The sequence below is a fragment of the Lagenorhynchus albirostris genome, chromosome 19, assembly GCF_949774975.1.
Source record: "Lagenorhynchus albirostris chromosome 19, mLagAlb1.1, whole genome shotgun sequence".
Lineage (NCBI taxonomy): Eukaryota > Metazoa > Chordata > Mammalia > Artiodactyla > Delphinidae > Lagenorhynchus > Lagenorhynchus albirostris.
In genome coordinates, this window is record NC_083113.1 from 25,722,790 (window position 1) to 25,750,786 (window position 27,997).

The following is a 27,997-nucleotide window of genomic DNA, read 5'->3' on the forward strand; positions in this document are numbered from 1 at the left end:
TAAATTTATTCTTTTGATGAAATTATAAATGAGATTGTTTTCTTAATTTATCTTTCTAATAGTTTGTAGTTAGTATATAGAAATACAACTGATTTTTTTTTGTGGTACGCAGGCCTCTCACTGTTGTGGCCTCTCCCATTGTGGAGCACAGGCTCTGGACGCGCAGGCTCAGTGGCCATGGCTCACGGGCCCAGCCGCTCCGTGACATGTGGGATCTTCCTGGACTGGGGCACGAACCCGTGTCCCCTGCATCGGCAGGCGGACTCTCAACCACTGTGCCACCAGGGAAGCCCACAACTGAGTTTTGTATATTGATTTTGTATCCTGCAACTTTACTGAATTCTTTTATTAGTTCTAACAAATTTTTTGGTGGAGTCGTTAGGGTTTTCTATGTCATATCATCTGCAAATAGAGACAGTTTTATTTCCTCCTTTTTGATTTTAATGACTTTTATTTCTTTTTCTAGCCTAACTGTCTGGCTAGGACTTCCAGTACTATGTTGAATAAAAGTGGTGAGAGTGGACATCTCCATCTTGTTCTTGATTTTAGAGGTAACAATTTCAACATTGATTTGCCCTTTGGTCTTACCTCTCTTATGGATCCAAAAAGAGTTGTTAATTTTTCAGTCTATTCAGCTCCTTTCTTATGGAATTGGACACTGGAAATCTCCTTTCCCCAATTTTTAATGGGATATTTTGTTGTTGAGTTGTAGTTCTTTATATGTTCTGGATACTAACCACTTATAAGGTATATGATTTGCAAATATTTTCTCTCATTCCATGAGTTGCTTTTTCACTCTGTTGATAGTACCCTTTGAGGCACAAAATTTTTAATTTTGATGAAGTCCAACTTATCTATTTTTTCTTTTATTGTCAGTACTTTTGGTGTCATATCCATAAATCACTGCCAAATGTCATGAAGTTTTACCCTTATGTTTTCTAAGAAGGGTTTTATGATTTTAGCTCTTATGTTTAGGTTTGATCCACTTTGAGTTCATTTTTGTCTATGGTATAAAGTAAGGGTCAATTTTTGTTCACTTGCATGTGCATGTTCATATTTCCCAGGACTGTTTGTTGAAGAGACTGTTCATTCCCCATTGTGTAGTCCTGGCTCCCTTTTTGACTCATTTGACCACATAAGTGAGGGTTTATTTCTGGGCTCTCTATTATATTCCATTGGTCTGCCATTATGCTGGTAATACAGTTTTGATTACTGTAGCTGTAATATATATATATATATATATTTTTAACATCTTTATTGGAGTATAATTGCTTTACAATGGTATGTTAGTTTCAGCTTCACAACAAAATGAATCAGTTATATATATACATATATTCCCATATCTCTTCCCGCTTGCGTCTCCCTCCCTCCCACCCTGCCTATCCCACCCCTCCAGGCGGTCACAAAGCACCGAGCTGATCTCTCTGTGCTATGCGGCTGCTTCCCACTAGCTAACTACCTTACTTTTGGTAGTGTATATATGTCCATGCCTCTTTATCGCTTTGTCACCGTTTACCCTTCCCCCTCCCCATAGCCTCAAGTCCATTCTCTAGTAAGTCTGTGTCTTTATTCCTGTTTCACCCCTAGGTTTTTCATGACATTTTTTTTTTAAATTCCATATATATGTGTTAGCATATGGTATTTGTCTCTCTCTTTCTGACTTACTTCACTCTGTATGACAGACTCTAGGTCTATCCACCTCATTACAAATAGCTCAATTTCGTCTCTTTTTATGGCTGAGTAATATTCCATTGTATATATGTGCCACATCTTCTTTATCCATTCATCCGATGATGGACACTTAGGTTGTTTCCATCTCTGGGCTATTGTAAATAGAGCTGCAATGAACATTTTGGTACATGACTCTTTTTTAAATTTATTTATTTACTTATTTATTTATTTTAACATCTTTATTGGAGTATAATTGCTTTACAATGGTATGTTAGCTTCAGCTTCACAACAAAATGAATCAGTTATATACATACATATATTCCCATATCTCTTCCCGCTTGCGTCTCCCTCCCTCCCACCCTCCCTATCCCACCCCTCCAGGCGGTCACAAAGCACCGAGCTGATCTCCCTGTGCTATGCGGCTGCTTCCCACTAGCTATTTACCTTACGTTTGGTAGTGTATATATGTCCATGCCTCTTTATCGCTTTGTCACCGTTTACCCTTCCCCCTCCCCATAACCTCAAGTCCATTCTCTAGTAAGTCTGTGTCTTTATTCCTGTTTCACCCCTAGGTTTTTCATGACATTTTTTTTAAAATTCCATATATATGTGTTAGCATACGGTATTTGTCTCTCTCTTTCTGACTTACTTCACTCTGTATGACAGACTCTAGGTCTATCCACCTCATTACAAATAGCTCAATTTCGTCTCTTTTTATGGCTGAGTAATATTCCATTGTATATATGTGCCACATCTTCTTTATCCATTCATCCGATGATGGACACTTAGGTTGTTTCCATCTCTGGGCTATTGTAAATAGAGCTGCAATGAACATTTTGGTACATGACTCTTTTTGAATTATGGTTTTCTCAGGGTATATGCCCAGTAGTGGGATTGCTGGGTCATATGGTAGTTCTATTTGTAGCTTTTTAAGGAACCTCCATACTCTTCTCCACAGTGGCTGTATCAATTTACATTCCCACCAACAGTGTAAGAGGGTTCCCTTTTCTCCACACCCTCTCCAGCATTTATTGTTTCTAGATTTTTTGATGATGGCCATTCTGACTGGTGTGAGATGATATCTCATTGTAGTTTTGATTTGCATTTCTCTAATGATTAGTGATGTTGAGCATTCTTTCATGTGTTTGTTGGCACTCTGTATATCTTCTTTGGAGAAATGTCTATTTAGGTCTTCTGCCCATTTTTGGATTGGGTTTTTTTTTTTTTTTTTTTGTTATTAAGCTGCATGAGCTGCTTGTAAATTTTGGAGATTAATCCTTTGTCCGTTGCTTCATTTGCAAATATTTTCTCCCATTCTGAGGGTTGTCTTTTGGTCTTCTTTATGGTTTCCTTTGCTGTGCAAAAGCTTTTAAGTTTCATTAGGTCCCATTTGTTTACTTTTGTTTTTATTTCCATTTCTCTAGGAGGTGGGTCAAAAAGGACCTTGCTGTGATTTATGTCATAGAGTGTTCTGCCTATGTTTTCCTCTAAGAGTTTGATAGTTTCTGGCCTTACATTTAGGTCTTTAATCCATTTTGAGCTTATTTTTGTGTATGGTGTTAGGGAGTGATCTAATCTCATACTTTTACATGTAGCTGTCCAGTTTTCCCAGCACCACTTATTGAATAGGCTGTCCTTTCTCCACTGTACATTTCTGCCTCCTTTGTCAAAGATAAGGTGACCATATGTGCGTGGGTTTATCTCTGGGCTTTCTATCCTGTTCCATTGATCTATCTTTCTGTTTTTGTGCCAGTACCATACCGTCTTGATAACTGTAGCTTTGTAGTATAGTCTGAAGTCTGGGAGCCTGATTCCTCCAGTTCCTTCTTTCGTTCTCAAGATTGCTTTGGCTATTTGGGGTCTTTTGTGTTTGCATACAAATTGTGAAATTTTTTGTTCTAGTTCTGTGAAAAATGCCAGTGGTAGTTTGATAGGGATTGCATTGAATCTATAGATTGCTTTGGGTAGTAGAGTCATTTTCACAATGTTGATTCTTCCAATCCAAGAACATGGTATATCTCTCCATCTATTTGTATCATCTTTAATTTCTTTCATCAGTGTCTTATAATTTTCTGCATACAGATCTTTTGTCTCCTTAGGTAGGTTTATTCCTAGATATTTTATTCTTTTTGTTGCAATGGTAAATGGGAGTGTTTTCTTGATTTCACTTTCAGATTTTTCATCATTAGTATATAGGAATGCCAGAGATTTCTGTGCATTAATTTTGTATCCTGCCACTTTACCAAATTCATTGATTAGCTCTAGTAGTTTTCTGGTAGCATCTTTAGGGTTCTCTATGTATAGGATCATGTCATCTGCAAACAGTGATAGCTTTACTTCTTCTTTTCCGATTTGGATTCCTTTTATTTCCTTTTCTTCTCTGATTGCTGTGGCTAAAACTTCCAAAACTATGTTGAATAAGAGTGGTGAGAGTGGGCAACCTTGTCTTGTTCCTGATCTTAGTGGAAATGCTTTCAGTTTTTCACCATTGAGGATGATGTTTGCTGTGGGCTTGTCATATATGGCCTTTATTATGTTGAGGAAAGTTCCCTCTATGCTTACTTTCTGCAGGGTTTTTATCATAAATGGGTGTTGAATTTTGTCAAAAGCTTTCTCTGAATCTATTGAGATGATCATATGGTTTTTCTCCTTCAGTTTGTTAATATGGTTTATCACATTGATAGATTTGCGTATATTGAAGAATCCTTGCATTCCTGGAATAAACCCCACTTGATCATGGTGTATGATCCTTTTAATGTGCTGTTGGATTCTGTTTGCTAGTATTTTGTTGAGGATTTTTGCATCTATGTTCATCAGTGATATTGGCCTGTAGTTTTCTTTCTTTGTGACATCCTTGTCTGGTTTTGGTATCAAGGTGATGGTGGCCTCGTAGAAGGAGTTTGGGAGTGTTCCTCCCTCTGCTATATTTTGGAAGAGTTTGAGAAGGATAGGTGTTAGCTCTTCTCTAAATGTTTGATAGAATTCGCCTGTGAAGCCATCTGGTCCTGGGCTTTTCTTTGTTGGAAGATTTTTAATCACAGTTTCAATTTCAGTGCTTGTGATTGGTCTGTTCATATTTTCTATTTCTTCCTGATTCAGTCTTGGCAGGTTGTGCATTTCTAAGAATTTGTCCATTTCTTCCAGATTGTCCATTTTATTGGCATAGAGTTGCTTGTAGTAATCTCTCATGATCTCTTTTATTTCTGCAGTGTTAGTTGTTACCTCTCCTTTTTCATTTCTAATTCTATTGATTTGAGTCTTCTCCCTTTTTTTCTTGATGAGTCTGGCTAGTGGTTTATCTATTTTGTTTATCTTCTCAAAGAACCAGCTTTTAGTTTTATTGATCTTTGCTATTGTTTCCTTCATTTCTTTTTCATTTATTTCTGATCTGATTTTTATGATTTCTTTCCTTCTGCTAGCTTTGGGGTTTTTTTGTTCTTCTTTCTCCAATTGCTTGAGGTGCAAGGTTAGGTTGTTTATTCGAGATGTTTCCTGCTTCTTAAGGTGGGCTTGTATTGCTATAAACTTCCCCCTTAGAACTGCTTTTGCTGCATCCCACAGGTTTTGGGTCGTTGTGTCTCCATTGTCATTTGTTTCTAGGTATTTTTTGATTTCCTCTTTGATTTCTTCAGTGATCACTTCATTATTAAGTAGTGTATTGTTTAGCCTCCATGTGTTTGTATTTTTTACAGATCTTTTCCTGTAATTGATATCTAGTCTCATGGCGTTGTGGTCAGAAAAGATACTTGATACAATTTCAATTTTCTTAAATTTACCAAGGCTTGATTTGTGACCCAAGATATGATCTATCCTGGAGAATGTTCCATGAGCACTTGAGAAAAATGTGTATTCTGTTGTTTTTGGATGGAATGTCCTATAAATATCAATTAACTCCATCTCGTTTAATGTATCATTTAAAGCTTGTGTTTCCTTATTTATTTTCATTTTGGATGATCTGTCCATTGGTGAAAGTGGGGTGTTAAAGTCCCCTACTATGAATGTGTTACTGTCGATTTCCCCTTTTATGGTTGTCAGTATTTGCCTTATGTATTGAGGTGCACCTATGTTGGGTGCATAAATATTTACAATTGTTATATCTTCCTCTTGGATCAATCCCTTGATCATTATGTAGTGTCCTTCTTTGTCTCTTCTAATAGTCTTTGTTTTAAAGTCTATTTTGTCTGATATGAGAATTGCTACTCCAGCTTTCTTTTGGTTTCCATTTGCATGAAATACCTTTTTCCATCCCCTTACTTTCAGTCTGTATGTGTCTCTAGGTCTGAAGTGGGTCTCTTGTAGACAGCAAATATATGGGTCTTGTTTTTGTATCCATTCAGCCAATCTGTGTCTTTTGGTGGGAGCATTTAGTCCATTTACATTTAAGGTAATTATCGATATGTGTGTTCCTATTCCCATTTTCTTAATTGTTTTGGGTTCGTTATTGTAGGTCCTTTCCTTCTTTTGTGTTTCTTGCCTAGAGAAGTTCCTTTAGCAGTTGTTGTAGAGCTGGTTTGGTGGTGCTGAACTCTCTCAGCTTTTGCTTGTCTGTAAAGGTTTTAATTTCTCCATCAAATCTGAATGAGATCCTTGCTGGGTAGAGTAATCTTGGTTGCAGGTTTTTCTCCTTCATCACTTGCAATATGTCCTGCCACTCCCTTCTGGCTTGCAGAGTTTCTGCTGAAAGATCAGCTGTTAACCTTATGGGGATTCCCTTGTGTGTTATTTGTTGTTTTTCCCTTGCTGCTTTTAATATGTTTTCTTTGTATTTAATTTTTGACAGTTTGATTAATATGTGTCTTGGCGTATTTCTCCTTGGATTTTTCCTGTATGGGACTCTCTGTGCTTCCTGGACTTGATTAACTATTTCCTTTCCCATATTAGGGAAGTTTTCAACTATAATCTCTTCAAATATTTTCTCAGTCCCTTTCTTTTTCTCTTCTTCTTCTGGAACCCCTATAATTCGAATGTTGGTGCGTTTAATGTTGTCCCAGAGGTCTCTGAGACTGTCCTCAGTTCTTTTCATTCTTTTTTCTTTATTCTGCTCTGCAGTAGTTATTTCCACTATTTTATCTTCCAGGTCACTTATCCGTTCTTCTGCCTCAGTTATTCTGCTATTGATCCCATCTAGAGTACTTTTAATTTCATTTATTGTGTTGTTCATCATTGCTTGTTTCATCTTTAGTTCTTCTAGGTCCTTGTTAACTGATTCTTGCAATTTGTCCATTCTATTGTCCATTCTATCTCCAAGATTTCGGATCAACCTTACTATCATTATTCTGAATTCTTTTTCAGGTAGACTGCCTATTTCCTCTTCATTTGTTAGGTCTGGTGGGTTTTTATCTTGCTCCTTCATCTGCTGTGTGTTTTTCTGTCTTTTCATTTTGCTTATCTTACTGTGTTTGGGGTCTCCTTTTTTGCAGGCTGAAGGTTCGTAGTTCCTGTTGTTTTTTGTGTCTGTCCCCAGTGGCTAAGGTTGGTTCAGTGGGTTGTGTAGGCTTCCTGGTGGAGGGTACTAGTGCCTGTGTTCTGGTGGATGAGGCTGGATCTTGTCTTTCTGGTGGGCAGGTCCACGTCTGGTGGTGTGTTTTGGGGTGTCTGTAGACTTATTATGATTTTGGGCAGCCTCTCTGCTAATGGGTGGGGTTGTGTTCCTGTCTTGCTAGTTGTTTGGCATAGGATGTCCAGCACTGTAGCTTGCTGGTCGTTGAGTGAAGCTGGGTGCTGGCGTTGAGATGGAGATCTCTCCGAGATTTTTGCTTTTGATATTATGTGCAGCTGGGAGGCCTCTTGTGGACCAGTGTCCTGAAGTTGGCTCTCCCACCTCAGAGGCACAGCACTGACTCCTGGCTGCAGCACCAAGAGCCTTTCATCCACAGGGCTCCTTAATTTGGGATGATTCGTTGTCTATTCAAGTATTCCACAGATGCAGGGTATATCAAGTTGATTGTGGAGCTTTAATCCGCTGCTTCTGAGGCTGCTGGGAGAGATTTCCCTTTCTCTTCTTTGTTCTCACAGTTCCCAGGGGCTCAGCTTTAGATTTGGCCCCGCCTGTGCGTGTAGGTTGCCGGAGGGCGTCTGTTCTTTGCTCAGACAGGACGGGGTTAAAGGAGCCGCTGATTCGGAGGCTCTGGCTCACCCAGGCCGGGGGGTAGGGAGGGTCACGGAGTGAGGGGCAGCCCTGCAGCGGCAGAGGCCGGCGTGACGCTGCAGCCTGAGGCGAGCCGAGCGCTCTCCCGGGGGAGCCGTCCCCGGATCCCGGGACCCTGGCAGTGGCGGGCTGCACAGGCTCCCTGGAAGGGCGTGTGGCTAGTGACCTGTGTTCGCACACAGGCCTCCTGGCTGCGGCAGCAGCGGCCTTAGCGTCCCATGTCCGTCTCTGGGCTCCGCACTCTTAGCCGCGGCTCGCGCCCGTCCCTGGAGCTCTCTCAAGCAGCGTTCTTAATCCCCCCCTCGTGCACCAGGAAACAAAGAGGGACATAAAAGTCTCTTGCCTCTTCGGCAGGTCCAGACCCCTCCCCGGACTCTCTCCCGGCCAGCCGCGGTGCACCAACGCCCTGCAAGCTGTGTTCACGCCGCCAACTTCAGTCCTGTCCCGGCACTCCGACAAAAGCCGGAGCCTCAGCTCCCAGCCCCACCCGCCCCGGCGGGCGAGCAGACAAGCCTCTCAGCTGGTGAGTGCCGGTCGGCCCCGATCCTCTGCGCTGGAATCTGTCCGCTTTGCCCTCCGCACCCCTGTTGCTGTGCTCTCCTCCGCGGCTCCCAAGCTCCCCCACTCCGCCTCCCGAAGTCTCCACCCGCGAAGGGGCTTCCTAGTGTGTGGACACTTTTCCTCCTTCACAGCTCTCTCCCGCTGGTGCAGGACCCGTCCCTATCCTTTTGTCTCTGTTTAGTTTTTTCTTTTGCCCTAACCAGGTACGTGGGGGGTTCCTTGCCTTTTGGGAGGTCTGAGGTCTTCTGCCAGCGTTCAGTAGGTGCTCCGGAGGAGTTGTTCCACGCGTAGATGTATTTCTGGTGTATCTGTGGAGAGGAAGGTGATCTCCGCGTCTTACTCTTCCGCCATCTTCCGGTCTAGTCTGTAATATATTTTGAAATCAGGAAGTATAAGACCTCTAAGTTTGTTCTTTTTTCAAAGATTGTTTTGACTACTTGGGGTTTCTTGAAACTTTGGATGGACTTTTCTATTTTTGCAAAAAGGTTGTTAGGATTTTGATAGAGATTGCATTGAATCTCTAGATTTCTTTGGGTAGTATGGATATTTGAAAAGTATTAAGTTTTCCAGTCTATGAATATGCATTTTCATTTGTTTGTATATTCTTTAATTTCTTTCCACAGTGTTCTGTAGTTTTCAGTGTACCTTCACCTTCTTGGTTAAGTTTATTTCTAAGTATTTTATTCTTTTTGGTGCTGTTGTAAATGGGACTGTTTTCTTAATTTTCCTTTTATATTGTCCACTGTTAGTGTATAAAAATGCAACTAATTTTGTGTATTGATTTTGTATCCTGCAACTTTGCTGGATTTGTGTATAAGATCAAACAGTTTTTTTTGTGTGTGTGGAATTTTTAGGGTTTTCCACGTATAAGGTTATATCATCTGTGAACAGAGATAATTTTACTTCTTCCTTCCTAATTTGGATACCTTGCATTTCTTTTCCTTATGTGATTGCTCTGGCTAGCATTTCCAACACTATGTTAAATAGAAATTATGAAAGTTATCCTTGTTTTGTTTCTGATCTTAGAAGAAAAGCTTTTCAACTTTAACCATTGAATATGATGTAGTTTTTTCATATATGATTTTTCTGATGTTGAGGTAGTTTCCTTCTATTCTGAGTTTATTGAATTCATTTTTTTTTTATCATGAAAGGGTATAGATTTGCCAAATGCTTTATCTGTCTCTATTGAGGGGATCATGTGATTTTTTTCTCACTTCATTCTCTTAATGTAGTGTATCATATTGTTTTTCATATGTTGAACCATCCTAGCGTTCAAGGAATAAATCCCACTTGGTCATGTTTTGTAATCATTTTAACATGCTGATGAATTTGGTTTGCTAGTATTTTGTTGAGGATTTTTATACCAATATTTATAAACAATACTGGTCTGGGTATATATATATATATATATATATATATATATACACACACATATATGGTAGTATCTTTGTGTGGCTTTGGTATCATGGTAATGCTGAGCTTGTAGAATGATTGAGGAAGTGTTCCCTCCTCTTCAATTTTTTGGAAGAATTTGAGAAGGATTGGTGTTAGTTCTTTAAAGGTTTCATAGAATTAAAGCCATTTGGTTCACGGCTTTTCTTTGTTGAGAAGTTTTAACTTACAGAATTAAACTTCCTTAGTAAGTGTAGATCTGTTCAGATTTTCTACTTCTCTATTACTCAGTTTTGGTAGGGTGTGTGTTTCTAGGAATTTGTCCATTACACTTAGGTTATCCAATTATTTTGGTATACAATTTTTCATACTACTCTTTTATGGTCCTTTTATTTCTGTAGAATTGATAATAATGTTCCCATTTTAAACTTATGATTTTAGTAATTTGAGACCTCTCTGTTTCTTTTTAATCTAGCTAAAGGTTTGTCAATTTTGTTGTCATTTTAGAAGAACCAACTTTTGGTATCATTGATTTTCTTTATTGTTTTTCTATTCTCTATTTTATTTATCTCTGCTCTAATCTTTATTATTTCCTTTCTTCTGCTAGTTTTGGTTATAGTTTATTTATTTATCTGTTCCTCAAGGTATAAACTTAGATTGTTGATTTGGGATCCTTTTCTCTTTTGTACAGCTATAAATATTCCCCTTAGTACTGCTTTCATTGCATCCTATGTTTTGGTATGTTGTGTTATCATGTTCGTTTCTGTCAAGATATTTTCTAATTTGCCTTTTGATTTCCTTTTTAGACAATTGGTTGTTTAAGAATGTGTCATTTAATTTCTGCATATTTGTGAATTTTCCAGTTTTCCTTCTGCTATTGATTTCTAGATTCATTCCATTGTGATCGGTAAAGATACTTGGTATCATTTCAATCTTTTAAATTTTATTAAAAATTTTTGGCATAATACATGATCTCTTCTGGAGAATGTTCCATGTATACTTGAGAAAAATATGTATTCTTCTATTATTGGGTGGAGTGTCCTGTATATGACTGTTAGGTCCAATTGATTTATAATGTTTAAGTCCTCTATTTCTTCATTTTCTGTCAGCTGTTATATCTGTTATTGAGAGTGGGGGTATTGAAATCTCTTACTATTATTGTAAAACTGTATATTTCTCTCTTCAATTCTGTTAATGTTTGCTTCATATATTTTTGAGCTCTAATATTTGGTAATTGTTATATCTTCTTGAATAATTGACCCCTTTATCAATAAAGAATGCTCTTCATTGATTCTTGCAACTTTTCTTTTTAACTTAAGGTCTATTTTGTCTGATATTAGTGTGGCCATCCCTGCTCTCTTTTAGTTATTAGTCGTATGAATTATCTTTTTATATCTTTTTACTTTCAATCTATGTATTTCTTAGGTATAAAATGAACCTCTTGTAGATGTCATATAGTTGGAACTTTTTTTTTTCAATTATTCACTCTATGCCTTTTAAAAAAATTTTTTAAATATAATTTTTTTTATACAACAGGTTCTTATTAGTCATCAATTTTATACACATCAGTGTATACATGTCAATCCCAATTGCCCAATTCATCAAACCACCATCCCCACCCCCACCCCCTGCGGCTTTCCCCCCTTTGTGTCCATACATTTGTTCTCTACATCTGTGTCTCAACTTCTGCCCTGCAAACCAGTTCATCTGTACCATTTTTCTAGGTTCCACATGCATGTGTTAATATACGATATTTCTTTTTCTCTTTCTGACTTACTTCACTCTGTATGACAGTCTCTAGATCCATCCACATCTCAACAAATGACCCAATTTTGTTCCTTTTTAAGGCTGAGTAATATTCCATTGTATATATATACCACATCTTCTTTATAAATTCGTCTGTCGATGGGCATTTAGGTTGCTTCCATGACCTGGCTATTGTAAATAGTGCTGCAATGAACATTGGGGTATATGTGTCTTTTTGAATTATGGTTTTCCCTGAGTACATGACCAGTAGTGGGATTGCTGGATCATATGATAATTCTATTTTTAGTTTCTTAAGGAACCTCCATACTGTTCTCCATAGTGGCTCTATCAATTTACATTCCCACCAACAGTACAAGAGGGTTCCCTTTTCTCCACACCCTCTCCAGCATTTGTTGTTTGCAGATTTTCGGATGATGCCCATTCTAACTGGTGTGAGATGATACCTCATTGTAGTTTTGATTTGCATTTCTCTAATAATTAGTGATGTTGAGCAGCTTATCATGTGCTTCTTGGCCATCTGTATGTCTTCTTTGGAGAAATGTCTATTTAGATCTTCTGCCTATTTTTGGATTGGGTTGTTTGTTTCTTTAATATTGAGCTGCATGAGCTGTTTATATATTTTGGAGATTAATGCTTTGTCCGTTGACTCATTTGCAAATATTTTCTCCCATTCTGAGGGTTGTCTTTTTGTCTTGTTTATGGTTTCCCTTACTGTGCAAAAGCTTTTAAGTTTCATTAGGCCCTATTTGTTAATTTTTGGTTTTATTTCCATTACTCTAGGAGGTGGATCAAAAAAGATCTTGCTGTGATTTATGTCAAAGAGTGTTCTTCCTATCTTTTCCTCTAAGAGTTTTATAGTGTCCAGTCTTACATTTAGGTCTCAAATCCATTTTGAGTTCATTTTTGTGTATGGTGTTAAGGAGTGTTCTAATTTCATTCTTTCACATGTAGCTGTCCAGTTTTCCCAGCACCACTTATTGAAGAGACTGTCTTTTCTCCATTGTATATCCTTGCCTCTTTTGTGATAGATTAGTTGACCATAGGTATGTGGGTTTATCTCTGGGCTTTCTATCTTGTCCCATTGATGTATGTTGCTGTTTTTGTGCCAGTACCACACTGTCTTGATTACTGTAGCTTTGTAGTATAGTCTGAAGTCAGAGAGTCTGATTCCTTCCACTCCGTTTTTTCCCCTCAAGACTGCTTTGACTATTTGGGGTCTTTTTTGTCTCCATACAAATTTTAAGATTTTTGTTCCAGTTCTTTAAAAATGCCATTGGTAATTTGATACGGATTGCATTGAATCTGTAGATTGCTTTGGGTAGTATAGTCATTTTCATAATATTGATTCTTCCAATCCAAGAACATGGTATGTCCATCTGTTGGTATCATCTTTAATTTTTTTCATCAGTGTCTTATAGTTTTCTGCATACAGGTCTTTTGTCTCCTTAGGTAGGTTTATTCCTAGGTATTTTATTCTTTTTGTTGCAATGGTAAATGGGAGTGTTTCCTTAATTTCACTTTCAGATTTTTCATCATTAGTGTATAGGAATGCCAGAGATTTCTGTGCATTAATTTTGTATCCTGCAACTTTACCAAATTCATTGATTAGCTCTAGTAGTTTTCTGATGGCATATTTAGAATTTTCTATGTATAGTATCATGTCATCTGCAAACAGTGACAGTTTTACTTCTTTTCCAATTTGTATTCCTTTTATTTCTTTTTCTTCTCTGATTGCTGTGACTACTACTTCCAAAACTATGTTGAATAAAAGTGGTGAGAGTGGATATCCTTGTCTGGTTCCTGATATTAGAGGAAATGCTTTCAGTTTTTCACCATTGAGAATGATGTTGGCTGTGGGTTTGTCATACATGGCCTTTATTATGTTGAGGTAGGTTCCCTCTATGCCCACTTTCTGGAGAGTTTTTATCATAAATGAGTGTTGAATTTTGTCAAAAGCTTTTTCTGCCTCTATTGAGATGATCATATGGTTTTTATTCTTCAGTTTGTTAATATGGTGTATCACATTGATTGATTTGCGTATATTGAAGAATCCTTGCATCCCTGGCATAAATCCCACTTGATCATGGTGTATGATCCTTTTAATGTGTTGTTGGATTCTGTTTGCTAGTATTTTGTTGAGGATTTTTGCATCTATATTCATCAGTGATATTGGTCTGTAATTTTCTTTTTTTGTAATATCTTTGTCTGGTTTTGGTATCAGGGTGATGGTTGCCTCATAGAATGGGTTTAGGAGTATTCCTTCCTCTGCAATTTTTTGGAAGAGTTTGAAAAGGATGGGTGTTAGCTCTTCTCTAAATGTTTGATAGAATTCACCTCTGAAGCCATCTGGTCCTGGACTTTTGTTGCTTGGAAGATTTTTAATCACAGTTTCAATTTCATTCCTTGTGATTGGTCTGTTCAGACTTTCTATTTTTTCCTGGTTCAGCCTTGGAAGGTTATACCTTTCTAAGAATTTGTCCATTTCTTCCAGGTTGTCCATTTTCTTCACATGGAGTTGCTTGTGGTACTCTCTTAGGATGCTTTGTATTTCTGCGGTGTCTGTTGTAACTTCTTTTTCATTTATAATTTTATTGATTTGAGTCCTCTCCCTCTTTTCTTGGTGAGTCTGGCTAATGGTTTATCAATTTTATCTTCTCAAAGAAACAGCTTTTAGTTTTATTGATCTTTGCTATTGTTTTCTTTGTTTCTATTTCATTTATTTCTGCTCTGATCTTTATGATTTCTTTCATTGTACTAACTTTGGGTTTTGTTTGTTCTTCTTTCTCTAGTTCCTTTACGTGTAAGGTTAAATTGTTTATTTGAGATTTTTCTTGTTTCTTTAGGTAGGCTTGTATGGCAATAAACTTCCCTCTTAGAACTGCATTTGCTGCATCCCATAGTTTTTTTTTTTTTTAAGTGGCTGATTTTACTTAGTTCTTTTTTTTTGATATTAGAATCTTTATATTTTTATCATATATTCTACACAATTTAAAAAATTAACGTTACAATGAGGATTTTTCCTATTTTCTATTGCTTTAAATATCACATATTTATAAAAGTAAATTGTATTTTGTATAAATTTGAATATATGTTAAGATATTAAATGAACAGTTTCTAATGGTGTTTTTTCTTTTTTCGTTAACATCGTTATTGGAGTATAATTGCTTTACAGTGGTGTGTTAGTTTCTGCTTTATGATAAAGTGAATTAGTTATACATACACATATGTTCCCATATCTCTTCCCTCTTGCGTCTCCCTCCCCCCCATGCTCCCTATCCCACCCATCTAGGTGGTAACAATGCACTGAGCTGATCTCCCTGTGCTATGTGGCTGCTTCCCACTAGCTATCTATTTCACGTTTGGTAGTGTATATATGTCCATGCCACTCTCTCACTTTGTCACAGCTTACCCTTCACCCTCCCCACATCCTCAAGTCCATGCTCTAGTAGGTCTGTGTCTTTATTCCCGTCTTACCCCTAGGTATTTCATGACCTTTTTTTTTTTTATTTTTCTTAGATTCCATATATATTTGTTAGCATACGGTATTTTTTCTCTTTCTGACTTACTTTACTCTGTATGACAGACTCGAGGTCTATCCACCTCACTACAAATAACTCAATTTCGTTTCTTTTTATGGCTGAGTAATATTCCATTGTATATATGTACCACATCTTCTTTTTCCATTCATCTGTTGATGGACAATTAGGTTGCTTCCATCTCCTGGCTATTGTAAATAGAGCTGCAATGAACATTTTGGTACATGACTCTTTTTGAATTATGGTTTTCTCAGGGTATATGCCCAGTTGTGGGATTGCTGGGTCATATGGTAGTTCTATTTGTAGTTTTTTAAGGAACCTCCATACTGTTCTCCATAGTAGCTGTATCAATTCACATTCCCACCAACAGTGCAAGAGTGTTCCCTTTTCTCCACACCCTCTCCAGCATTTATTGTTTCTAGATTTTTTGAAGATGGCCATTCTGACCGGGTTGAGATGATATCTCATTGTAGTTTTGATTTGCACTTCTCTAATGATTAATGATGTTGAGCATTCTTTCATGTGTTTATTGGCAATCTGTATATCTTCTTTGGAGAAATGTCTGTTTAGAACTTCTGCCCATTTTTGGATTGGGTTGTTTGTTATTGAGCTGCGTGAGCTGCTTATAAATTTTGGAGATTAATCTTTTGTCAGTTGCTTCATTTGCAAATATTTTCTCCCATTCTGAGGGTTGTCTTTTGGTCTTGTTTATGGTTTCCTTTGCTGTGTAAAAGCTTTGAAATTTCATTAGGTCCTATTTGTTTATTTTTGTTTTTATTTCCATTTCTCTAGGAGGTGGGTCAAAAAGAATCTTGCTGTGATTTATGTCATAGAGTGTTCTGCCTATGTTTTCCTCTAAGAGTTTGGTAGTATCTGGCCTTACATTTAGGTCTTTAATCCATTTTGAGTTTATTTTTGTGTATGGTGTTAGGGAGTGTTCTAATTTCATACTTTCCCAGCACCACTTATTGAAGAGGCTATCTTTTCTCCACTGTATATTCTTGCCTCCTTTATCAAAGATAAGGTGACCATATGTGTGTGTGTTTATCTCTGGGCTTTCTATCCTGTTCCATTGATCTATATTTCTGTTTTTGTGCCAGTACCACACTTCTTGATTACTGTAGCTTTGTAGTATAGCCTGAAGTCAGGGTGCCTGATTCCCCCAGTTCCATTTTTCGTTCTCAAGATTGCTTTGGCTATTTGGGGTCTTTTGTATTTCCATACAAATTGTGAAATTTTTAGTTCTAGTTCTGTGAAAAGTGCCAGTGGTAGTTTGATAGGGATTGCATTGAATCTGTAGATTGCTTTGGGTAGTAGAGTCATTTTCACAATGTTGAATCCTCCAATCCAAGAACATGGTATATCTCTCCATCTATTTGTATCATCTTTAATTTCTTTCATCAGTGTCTTGTAATTTTCTGCATACTGGTCTTTTGTCTCCTTAGGTAGGTTTATTCCTAGATATTTTATTCTTTTTGTTGCAATGGTAAATGGGAGTGTTTCCTTAATTTCACTTTCATATTTTTCATCATTAGTGTATAAGAATGCCAGAGATTTCTGTGCATTAATTTTGTATCTTTCTACTTTACCAAATTCATTGATTAGCTGTAGTAGTTTTCTGGTGGCATATTTAGGATTCTCTATGTATAGTATCATGTCATCTGCAAACAATGACAGCTTTATTCTTCTTTTCCAATTTGTATTCCTTTTATTTCTTTTTCTTCTCTGATTGCTGTGGCTACTACTTCCAAAACTATGTTGAATAAGAGTGGTGAGAGTGGGCAACCTTGTCTTCTTCCTGATCTTAGTGGAAATGGTTTCAGTTTTTCACCATTGAGGACGATGTTGGCTGTGGGTTTATTATATATGGCCTTTATTATGTTGAGGTAGGTTCCCTCTATGCCCACTTTCTGGAGAGTTTTTATCATAAATGGGTGTTGAATTTTGTCAAAAGCTTTCTCTGAATCTATTGAGATGATCATATGGCTTTTATTCTTCAGTTTGTTAATATGGTGTATCACATTGATTGATTTGCGTATATTGAAGAATCCTTGCATCCCTGTCATAAAGCCCACTTGATTATGGTGTATGATCCTTTTAATGTGTTGTTGGATTCTGTTTGCTAGTATTTTGTTGAGGATTTTTGCATCTATATTCATCAGTGATATTGGCCTGTAATTTTCTTTTTTTGTAGTATCTTTGTCTGGTTTTGGTATCAGGGTGATGGTTGCCTCATAGAATGAGTTTAGGAGTGTTCCTTCCTCTGCAATTTTTTGGAAGAGTTCGAGAAGGATGGGTGTTAGCTCTTCTCTAAATGTTTGATAGAATTCTCCTCTGAAGCCCTCTGGTCGTGGACTTTTGTTGCTTTGAAGATGTTTAATCACAGTTTCAATTTCATTCCTTGTGACTGGTCTGTTCAGACTTTCTATTTCTTCCAGGTTCAGTCTTGGAAGGTTATACCTTTATAAGAATTTGTGCATGTATTTCTGTGGTATCTGTTGTAACTTCTCCTTTTTCATTTCTAATCTTATTGATTTGAGTCCTCTCCCTCTTTTTTTTTTTTTTTTTTTTTTTTGGTGGTACACGGGCCTGTCACTGCTGTGGCTTCTCCCGCTGCGGAGCACAGGCTCTGGACGCGCAGGCCCAGCAGCCATGGCTCACGGGCCCAGCCTCTTCCCAGGATCTTCCTGGACTGGGGCATGAACCCGTGTCCCCTGCATCGGCAGGCAGACTCCCAACCACTGCGCCACCAGGGAAGCCCCTCTCTCCTTTTCTTGATGAGTCTTGCTAATGGTTTATCAATTTTGTTTATCTTCTCAAAGAACCAGCTTTTAGTTTTATTGATCTTTGCTATTGTTTTCTTTGTTTCTATTTCATTTATTTCTGCTCTGATCTTTATAATTTCTTTCCTTCTGCTAACTTTGGGCTTATTTTGTCTTCTTCTTTCTCTAGTTCCTTTAGGTGTGAGGTTAGATTGTTTATTTGAGATTTTTCTTGTTTCTTGAGGTAGGCTTGTATGGCTATAAGCTTCCCTCTTAGAACAGCTTTTGCTGCATTCCATAGGTTTTGGATCATTGTGTTTTCATTGTCATTTGTCTCTAGGTATTTTTTGATTTACTCTTTGATTTCTTCAGTGATATCGTGGTTATTTAGTAGCATTTTGTTTAGCCTCCATGTGTTTGTGTTTTTTACATTTTTTTCCCTGTAATTCATTTCTAATCTCATAACGTTGTGGTCAGAAAAGATGCTTGATATGATTTCTATTTTCTTAGATTTACTGAGGCTTGATTTGTGACCCAAGATGTGATCTATCCTGGAGAATGTTCCATGCGCACTTGAGAAGAAAGTGTAATCTGCTGTTTTTGAATGGAATGTCCTATAAATATCAATTAAATCTATCTGGTATATTCTGTCATTTAAAGCTTCGCTTTCCTTATTTATTTTCATTTTGGATGATCTGTCCATTGGTGTAAGTGAGGTGTTAAAGTCCCCCACTGTTATTGTGTTACTGTTGATTTCCTCTTTTACAGCTGTTAGCAGTTGCCTTATATATTGAGGTGCTCCCCCTTGTTGGGTGCATATATATTTATAATTGTTATATCTTCTTCTTGGATTGATCCCTTGATCATTATGTAGTGTCTTTCCTTGTCTCTTGTAACATTTTTTATTTTAAAGTCTATTTTATCTGATGAGTATTGCTACTCCAGCTTTCTTTTGATTTCCATTTGCATGGAATATATTTTTCCATCCCCTCAATTTCAGTCTGTATGTGTCCCTAGGTCTGAAGTGGGTCTCTTGTAGACAGCATATATATGGGTCTTGTTTTTATATCCATTCAGCAAGCCTGTGCCTTTTGGTTGGAGCATTTAATCCACTCACGTTTAAGGTAATTATCAATATGTATGTTCCTATGACCATTTTCTTAATTGTTTTGGGTTTGTTTTTGTAGGTCCTTTTCTTCTCTTGTGTTTCCCACTTAGAGAAGTTCCTTTAGCATTTGTTTTAGAGCTCGTTTGGTTGTGCTGAATTCTGTTAGCTTTTGCTTGTCTGTAAAGGTTTTGATTTCTCCATTAAATCTGAATGAGATCCTTGCCGTGTAGAGTAATCTTGGTTGTAGGTTCTTCCCTTTCATCACTTTAAGTATATTATGCCACTCCCTTCTGGCTTGTAGAGTTTCTGCTGAGAAATCAACTGTTAACTTTATGGGAGTTCCCTTCTATATTATTTGTCATTTTCCCCTTCCTGCTTTCAATAATTTTTCTTTGTCTTTAATTTTTGCCAATTTGATTACTTTGTGTCTCAGCGTGTTTCTCTTTGGGTTTATCCTGTATGGGACTCGCTGCGCTTCCTGGACTTGGGTGGCTATTTCCTTTCCCATGTTAGGGAAGTTTTCGACTATAATCTCTTCAAATATTTCTCCGGTCCTTTCTCTCTCTTTTCTCTTCCTGGGACCCCTATAATGCGAATTTTGTTGCACTTAATGTTGTCCCAGAGGTCTCTTAGGCTGTCTTCCTTTCTTTTCACTCTTTTTTCTTTATTCTGTTCCACAGCTGTGAATTCCACCATTCTGTCTTCCAGGTCACTTATCCGTTCTTCTGCCTCAGTTATTCTGCTATTGATTCCTTCTAGTGTAGTTTTCATTTCAGTTACTGTATTGTTCAACTCTGTTCATTTGTTCTTTAATTCTTCTAGGTCTTTTTTAAAGATTTCTTGCATCTTCTCAATCTTTGCCTCCATTCTTTCTCTGAGGTCCTGGATTATCTTCACTATCATTATTCTGAATTCTTTTTCTGGAAGGTTGCCTATCTCCACTTCATTTAGTTGTTTTTCTGGGGTTTTATCTTGTTCCTTCATCTGGTACATAGCCCTCTGCCTTTTCATCTTGTCTGTCTTTCTGTGAATGTGGTTTATGTTCCACAGGCTACAGGATTTTACTTCTTCTTGCTTCTGCTGTCTGCCCTCTGGTCCACTCTATGCCTTTTGACTAAATAGTTTAATTCATCTATATCTAAAGTAATTGCTGATAGGAAAGGACTTACTTTTGCCATTTTGTTATGCTTTCTGTATGTCTTGTGACTTTTAATCCCTCATTTCTTCCATTACTGCCTTCTTTTTTGTTTATTTTATTTTTTTTTTTGGTCATGAAACATTTGATTTTCTTCTCATTTCCTTTGTGTATATTCTATAGATATGTTCTTTGGATTATTGTGGATATTATATATAACATCCTAAATTTATAACAATCTATTTTAAATTGGTACCAATTTAATACCAGTTGTATACAAAGACTCTACTCCTTTACACTTGTGCTTGCTACTTTATATTATTGATGTCACAAATTATATCTTTATATATTGTGTACCAACCACATAGATTTATAATTTTTTTAATGCATTTGTCTTTTAAGTCCTGTAGCAAATAAGAAGTGGAGTTCCAGATTCTTAAGGTGGAACCTTAGATCATTAATTTTAAAGCATTTGAAACCATAAATTTCCTTCTCAGCACTGTTTTAGCTGTACTCCCCACATTTTCACATGTTGTGGCTTCATTTTCATTAGGTACAAAATTTTCTTATTACTATTGTGATTTCTTTTTTTACTTATATGTTATTTAGAAATGTGTTCTTTAATTTTTAAGTATTTCAGGAATTTTCCACATATTGTTATTGATTTCTTATTTAATTCCATTGTGGTTAAAGACCATATTTTGTATAATTTCAATCCATTTACATTTATTGGGACTTGTTTTGTGGTCTAGTATATAGTTTGTCTGTTGAAAGTTCCATATGCCCTTAAAAAGAATGTGTATTCCACAGTCGTTGGGTGGAGTAGTCTATACATGTCAACTATGTCAAGTTGATTGAAAGTGTTAAGTGTTCTGTACCTCTATTGATGTACTGTCTACTGTTCTATTAATTATTGAGAGAAGAGTGTTGAAATATCCAACTGTAATTGTAGATTATTCTATTTTGTTTTTCAATTCTATTAGTTATTGCTACACATATTTTGAAGCTCTATTATCATTTGTACTAAAATTTAGTATTGTTACATATTCTTGCAGATTGACTCTTTATCATTATGAAAAATTCCTTTTAATCCCCGGCAATAGACCTTGTTCTGATGTTTACTCTGTTTGATATTAACATAGCCATTCCAACTTTATTATTATTATTATTTGCATCATGTATCTTTTTCTATACTTTTACACTTGTTTGTATTTTAATATTTAAATTGAGTTTCTTGGATTCAGCATATAGGTGGATCATGTTTTTTTTTGTTTTGTTTTTTAAATCCATTTTGGCAATCTGCCTTTTAATTGAAATGTTTAGACCACTTAAATTTAATATAATAATTTAAAAAGTTGGATTTCAGTCTATCAGCTTGATATTCGCTTTCTATTTGTCTCATCTGCTCTTTATTCCCTCTCCCCTTCTTTCTTGCCTTCTTTTGGGTTGAGTGTCTTCTGGTATTCCATTTTATTTCCACTATTGGCTAATTAGTTAAACACCTTTTAAATATTTTTCTAAATGGTTGCTCTAGGATTTAAAATATACATAATTAACATTGCAGACTACCTTAAAATAATATTATGCCACTTCATGTACAATATAAGAATCTTACAGTAGTATACTTCCATATCCCCCTCTCATACTTTGCACATATATATTACCTCTATATATGTCATAAATCCCCGAATATATTATTTTTTCTTCAAACCATTATCTTTAAAGAAATTTAAAAATTAGAAAAAGACTTTTATATTCACCATTTCTGTCTCTTCAGTCTTTTGCTTATATGTAAGCTTCTAGTTGGCATAATTTTCCTTTTGCCTGAAGTACTTTCTTTAACATTTCTTACAGTGCAGATATGCTAGTGATGAATTATTTCAGTTTCTTCCTGAAAATATCTTTATTTGCCTTCATTTTTGAGATATAGTTTTACTGTGTATAAAATTCTAAGTTGATAATTTTTTTCTTTCAGCATTTTCATTTAGCATTGTTTTCTGGGTTTCTGAGGAGAGGTCTGAAATTATTTTCCTCTTTGTTCCTCAGTATGTAATGTGTCTTCTTCCTCTGGTTCTCAGGAATCTGATTAAAACGTGTCTTGGTATACTTTGCTTTATGTTTATCCTGTTTGAGTCTTGTTGAGCTTCTTGGATCTGTCAGTTTGCAATTTTCATCAAGTTTATCATTTTAAAATTTATTTATTTATTTATTGGATAAAGTTGACATGTAACACTGTATAAATTTAAGGTGTACGTCATGTTATTTTGATACATTTCTATATTGTAATATGGTTGCAGTTGTAATGATATTGATCACATTACATACTTGTAGTACAATAAACTGTACATTAAATATCTATTGCTATTTTAGAACTTGTTACAAGTTTGTACCTTTAAACACCATCAATCCACCCCCCATCTCCTAGTAACCACTGTTTAACTCTGTTTTTTTTTTATTTTTTACATTATTTATTTTTTAAAATATTTATTTATTTGGCTGTGCTGGGTCTTAGTTGCAGCATGTGGGATCTTCATTGCCACATGTGGGATCTTTGTTGTGGCATGTGGGATCTTTAGTTGTGACATGCAGGGTCTTTAGTTGCAGTATGCAGGGTCTTTAGTTGTGGCATGAGAACTCTTAGTTGCGGCATGTGGGATCTAGTTCCTGACCAGGGATTGAACCCAGGCCCCCTGCATTGGGAGCGTGGAGTCTTAGCCACTGGACCAACAGGGAAGTCCCTATTTTGTTTTTTTAAAACAGTGTTGTTTTAGATTCCAAATATATGTGATTTACAGTACTTGTCTTTCTCTGTCTGCTTATATCACTTAGTATAATGTACTGAAGGTCCATCCATGTTGTTGCAAGTGGCAGGATATTCTCCTTTCTCAAGGTGAGTTATATTCCATTGTGTATATATACTACATCTTTTTTATCTATTCATTTGTTGATGGTCATTTGGGTTGTTCCCATATCAGATATTTTTTCGTTGTTGTTGTGATTTTCTCAGACATTTTTTCTTTGCTCCTTTATCTCTCCTCTTCCCTGGGACTTTAATTTTACATACATTAAAATGTTTGGGGCTTCCCTGGTGGCGCAGTGGTTGGGAGTCCGCCTGCCGACGCAGGGGACGTGGGTTCATGCCCCGATCCAGGAGGATCCCACGTGTCGCGGAGCAGCTGGACCCGTGAGCCATGGCTGCTGGGCCTGCACATCCGGAGCCTGTGCTCCGCAACGGGAGAGGCCACGGCAGTGAGAGGCCCACATACCGCAAAAAAAAAAAAAAAAAAAAAATTTGATGTTGTTCCATAGGTTACTGAGGCTCTGTTCATTTTTTCAATCTTCTTTTGTTGTTCTGTGCCTTATTTTGTATAGTTTCTGTTGTTATGTCTTCAATTTTATAGTTTTTTTCTTTGGCAGTGTCTACTATGTAGTTATTCCTATCCAGTGAAGTTTTTTCTTGAAATATTGTATTTTTTCATCTTTGGTAGTTCCATTTGATTCTTTTTTATGACCTCCACTTCTGTCCTTATTATGTTAATGCTTTCCTTTCACTAGTTAAGCATTTTGAATGTATTTGTAAGAGATGTTTTAGGACCCTTGTTAATTACATAGTTTTTGTCATTTCTACCTCTGTTCCTATTGATTTTTAAAATTCTTATGGATCACATTTTCATGCTTCTACAGATGTCTAGTAATTTTTTATTGAAGTTGGACATTGTATATTTTGCATCATTGAGTGTTGCATTGATCGCTTCAAGGTGGCTTGTTTCTTTTGAGACTCGTTTTTAAGCTCTTTAAGGGTGACTTTAGAGTAATTTTCCCCTGGGATTAGTTTAGCTTCACTACTAAGACACTGGTTTTTTTTGCCTTTTACTAAAGACTGTGTGATTCAGTAAGGTCTCTCCATTATTGCTGGTGGGAACTTGAATGATTCCAGGTCCAGGGTGAACTCTGGGAATTATCTAGTCTACAGCTCTTTAGTAATTGTTCTTTCTCCAGAGTTTGTCCTTTGCCCAGCTTTATGTAGTTTCACCATACAGAGCTTGTTATTTGAACAAAGAATAAAGGCAGTCCCTGTGCAGGTATTTGGAGCTCATTTTATAAAAGCTCTCTCCTTCTTGACATTCTGCCCCACAAATTTTAGCTAACTCAGCTCCCTAAAACTCTTGATCTCTGACTCCTCAATTCAACAATACCCACTGTGCTCTATTCAGGTTCCCCTTCTCTTTGCCACAATCTGGAAATTGACTCCAGGCAGAAATTTGGGGTGATCATGGAATTCACTTTGTTTATTTCTCTTCTCTCAGGGATCACAGTCTTTTGTTGCCTGTTGCCCAATATTTGGAAATATATTTTGTACACTTTCCCAATTCCCTAGAGGGGTTAGTCTAGACACTGTTATTTCCTCATGGCTGGAAGTAGACATGCGGCTGGCATTTTTGACCCTTCTTTTCTTTTGTTGTGTATTACCATTCCTCAGGTTAAGCCCTTCATTACTCCCTTCCTGATTATTCTAAAAGCTGCCTCCTTTTACCCACCAACCCATCTGCCCAGGGCATTCATGTTTTTATATTTTTTTTAATTTTTAAAATTTTTGGCTGTGTTGGGTCTTCACTGCTGCACGTGGGCTTTCTCTAGTTGTGGCAAGCAGGGGCTACTCTTTGCTGAAGTGTGTGGCTTCTCATTGTGGTGGCTTCTCTTGTTGCAGAGCATGGGCTATAGGCACGTGGGCTTCAGTAGGTGCAGCACGTGGGCTCAGTAGTTGCGGGACGTGGACCCTAGAGTATGCAGGCTTCAGTAGTTGTGGCACGTGGGCTCAGTAGTTGTGGTACACGGGCTTAGTTGCTCCGTGGCATGTGGCTTGAAGACCAGGGCTTGAACCTGTGTCCCCTGCACTGGCAGGCGGATTCTTAACCACTGCACCACCAGGGAAGTCCCCATGTTTATTTTTATTTTGTTTCTTTCTTGTTTCATTTTGTTACTCCCTTGCTCAAAAATATTTAGTGACTCCTGGAGTGAATATACAATGTTTTTCCTACTCTTTTGTCCTTTCCTTTGGGAGCCATCCTTCCCCCATTACATTCTAATGGAAATGTCAATCTCCATCCCTTGCCCCAATCCTATACACCCCACCCTGCCTAGCCAATCTTGGTACCTCATTTCATAGCAATAGTGATTGTTCCAGGGGTAGATAGTGTCAATCATGGTCTTCTCTGGGACTGATATAGGGACATTGAGACAAAGGGATGCTCTTTTGGCTGAGTGTGTTAGGCTGGGAGAATGTAAATTTGGGACTGTCAAGGACCATCTCCCTTTGCCTAATAGAGAAAGATTTACTGCTATAGAAGAGAATGAGATCAACACACTGGGTGAAGGACAAAGAGACAGAGATAAAGATAGAGAATATATGACAGAGAACAACATTAAGTCCCTTGATTCATATGTGCATGAAGATAGCAAATCCGCATACTTCCCAGTTCTTTGAACTAATTAAATTTTTCCTTGTTTAATCTAGTTTGAGTGGAGATTCTTTTACATCTGAAAGAATTCTGTTTAAGACAGTTCCCCTTTGTTTATATAATAAAATGTAGCTTTAGGAAAGCTACTCACTTTTGGTACCTTTCCTTGCTTTTGGTACTTTGTGCTGACATCAGGTGTGCCATTCTTTGCTTATCAAAATACTAGTCAGAGCAGCTCTGTGGCAACTCTGGAAAGCTTAGTTTTCAGAGTCAGAGAGATCTTGGTTGGCGCTTTTTTGCTGCCTACTAGCTGTGATATGAAAGGTCAGTGCATATATTTTACTTCCTTCTCCAATAAAGAATGGAGGAAGTAGGAAGCCCCATGGTACCAGTAAGAATTAGATTTAACCATGTACAACTGAAAACCCAAGATAAGAATATTTTGAACAGGTAGAAATTTCTTTCTTATGTAAATTAAATCTGAAGGTAAACATGCAGGCTTCACAAAGTCATGAGGGAACCACTCCTTACCCCCTTTTCCTCCACCATCCTAACAAATGGCTTCAATTCTAAAAGTCCTCTTCTCTTTATTGAAGTTAGCTAGACCTATTATGCAGACTCAATATATTATTCCCACCTGGGTACAAGGAAAAATGGGGGAATGGACAGGTATTTTTCTATGTTGGAAATTTTCTCCTCAGAAGGAAGCTTTCCTTTGCTACTATTGTTCACCTCTGTTAGCAGAATCTGCCAAAACAGAAAGTTGAAAGCTCTCGGAATCTCCAATAAAGAAAAGGAGATATGATCCAAGACCATGTGGATAGTAGCAGCAATGATGAGTTGCAAGTTTGTTTTATCAGCTGAGGAAGATAGTGCTTTGCCTAAAATGATTAGGCTTGGTCATGTTTGTGGGGATGGCAAGGAAAGGGCAGATACAGAGAAGCTAAATGATTTGGGGACTCTAGGAGTATGGGCAAAGGAAGGATCAAAGTTCACATGGCTGCCTGGAGTCTCCAGGCCCCTCTTCCCACCATCTTCCATGATTCTCATGGTTCCTCTAGCATCATTTTATGGCCTGTTTTTTCCTGTATCTTTATCATTCCTAGCTGAATTTGTTCTATACCCCTCTAGTCCCTACCTCCACCGATATATCTTCGTATCAGAACAAGAGGGTCTTCCAAGAATGTAATTTTCATTATGTTGCTTTTCTGGTGACTTTCTTTATGTTGCTGTTTTGGTGACTTTTTTTTTTTCCCTCCTGGCTGCTTTGTATTGATTACTAGGACCTGTCTCTTCACCATGGTCCCTAGGATCCTGGAATAATATAATTTAAGAAATTAAGACAGACTAGACAGATTCTCAGGAGATTTTATTGATACGCAACCTGAAGCATGTCTTTGAAATTAAGCCATGCTGCAGTTCACACCTAAACCACAGAGTCGGGATGGTCTAAGTTATGCTGTGTTAACAAACAGCCCTGGGCCATGTGGGCTGGCAAGGGGCTCTTCTCCACATAGACACTCAGGGAACCAGAGTGACCATCTTCTTGTAGCGGCATCACCTGGACCCCATGGTCCTCTCAGTCTCTAAGGGAAAAGAGAGCACTGGAGAGTGTTGTAGAAGCCAGCTCTGCTCCCGTAAGCAGAGCATAAGTTCCCTGAGGTAGGGACTGTGATAAATAAATGCATATTCATCTATTTGTTCATTCTGTGAGATATCCTAGTGAGAGATAGTGTGAAGGTGAAGTTTGGCCAAGAAGTGAGGAAAACCAAATTCTGCCTGTTTTTTCCCACCAGAACCCTGAGGGAAATGAGCAGTGGTAAATGGGAATTGACCCTTGTCTCCCAATGCAGAACACTCTGGCAAGCTGACCTGGGCAACGTGGACCAACCCTTTTACACAGACTACTATGGAAATGGAGTGGAGTATGGGTCCTGCTTTGCCTACGTGGTCCCTCAGTGTGAAGACTGAAGGCTGAGTTCTTATCGTCGAGAAGGAAGGCTGATTCATTCCATCCCTCCAGAGCCGGAAGACTTACAAGAAGATCTGGTGTAGAAAGACAGTGCCTGGTACCAGGCTGGCTTAGTCCTGTACCAGGGCTGGTGCCATGTGGGAGAGGAGGCAGGAGGTGAGGAGAGGGGCTGGATCTCAGCTCCAGTCTCCTTACCCCTCTCACCTCCTACTACAGGGTGTCTCTACCCTTCAGCCCATTAGTGTTCACAGATCTGACCAGTCCATGGAGATTCCTTCTTCCTGGGCAAGTGAGGAAGAAGGTGGCATGGGGAAAGGGACCTTGAATATTAATTAATTAATTCAAGGCAACATATTAATTAATTAAATTAAAAATTGCAATGAACATCTCACATGGGTCAAACATTCCTCACAGTTGCCATATCAGAACTGGGGGCAAATAGGAAATACTAATGACATAACAGGCCACGCTTTTTATTTTCCTAAT

The 27,997-nt window shown here is 37.6% G+C and overlaps 1 long non-coding RNA gene across 1 annotated transcript; it reads left to right on the forward strand.

Moving 5' to 3' along the window:
- The first annotated feature begins 512 nt into the window (after positions 1-512).
- LOC132509873 (uncharacterized) lies at positions 513-27,970 on the forward strand. The gene is made up of 3 exons (XR_009537157.1): positions 513-551; positions 22,910-22,970; positions 27,393-27,970. It is a non-coding gene; the product is annotated as an uncharacterized LOC132509873 (long non-coding RNA).
- Positions 27,971-27,997: the final 27 nt, after the last annotated feature.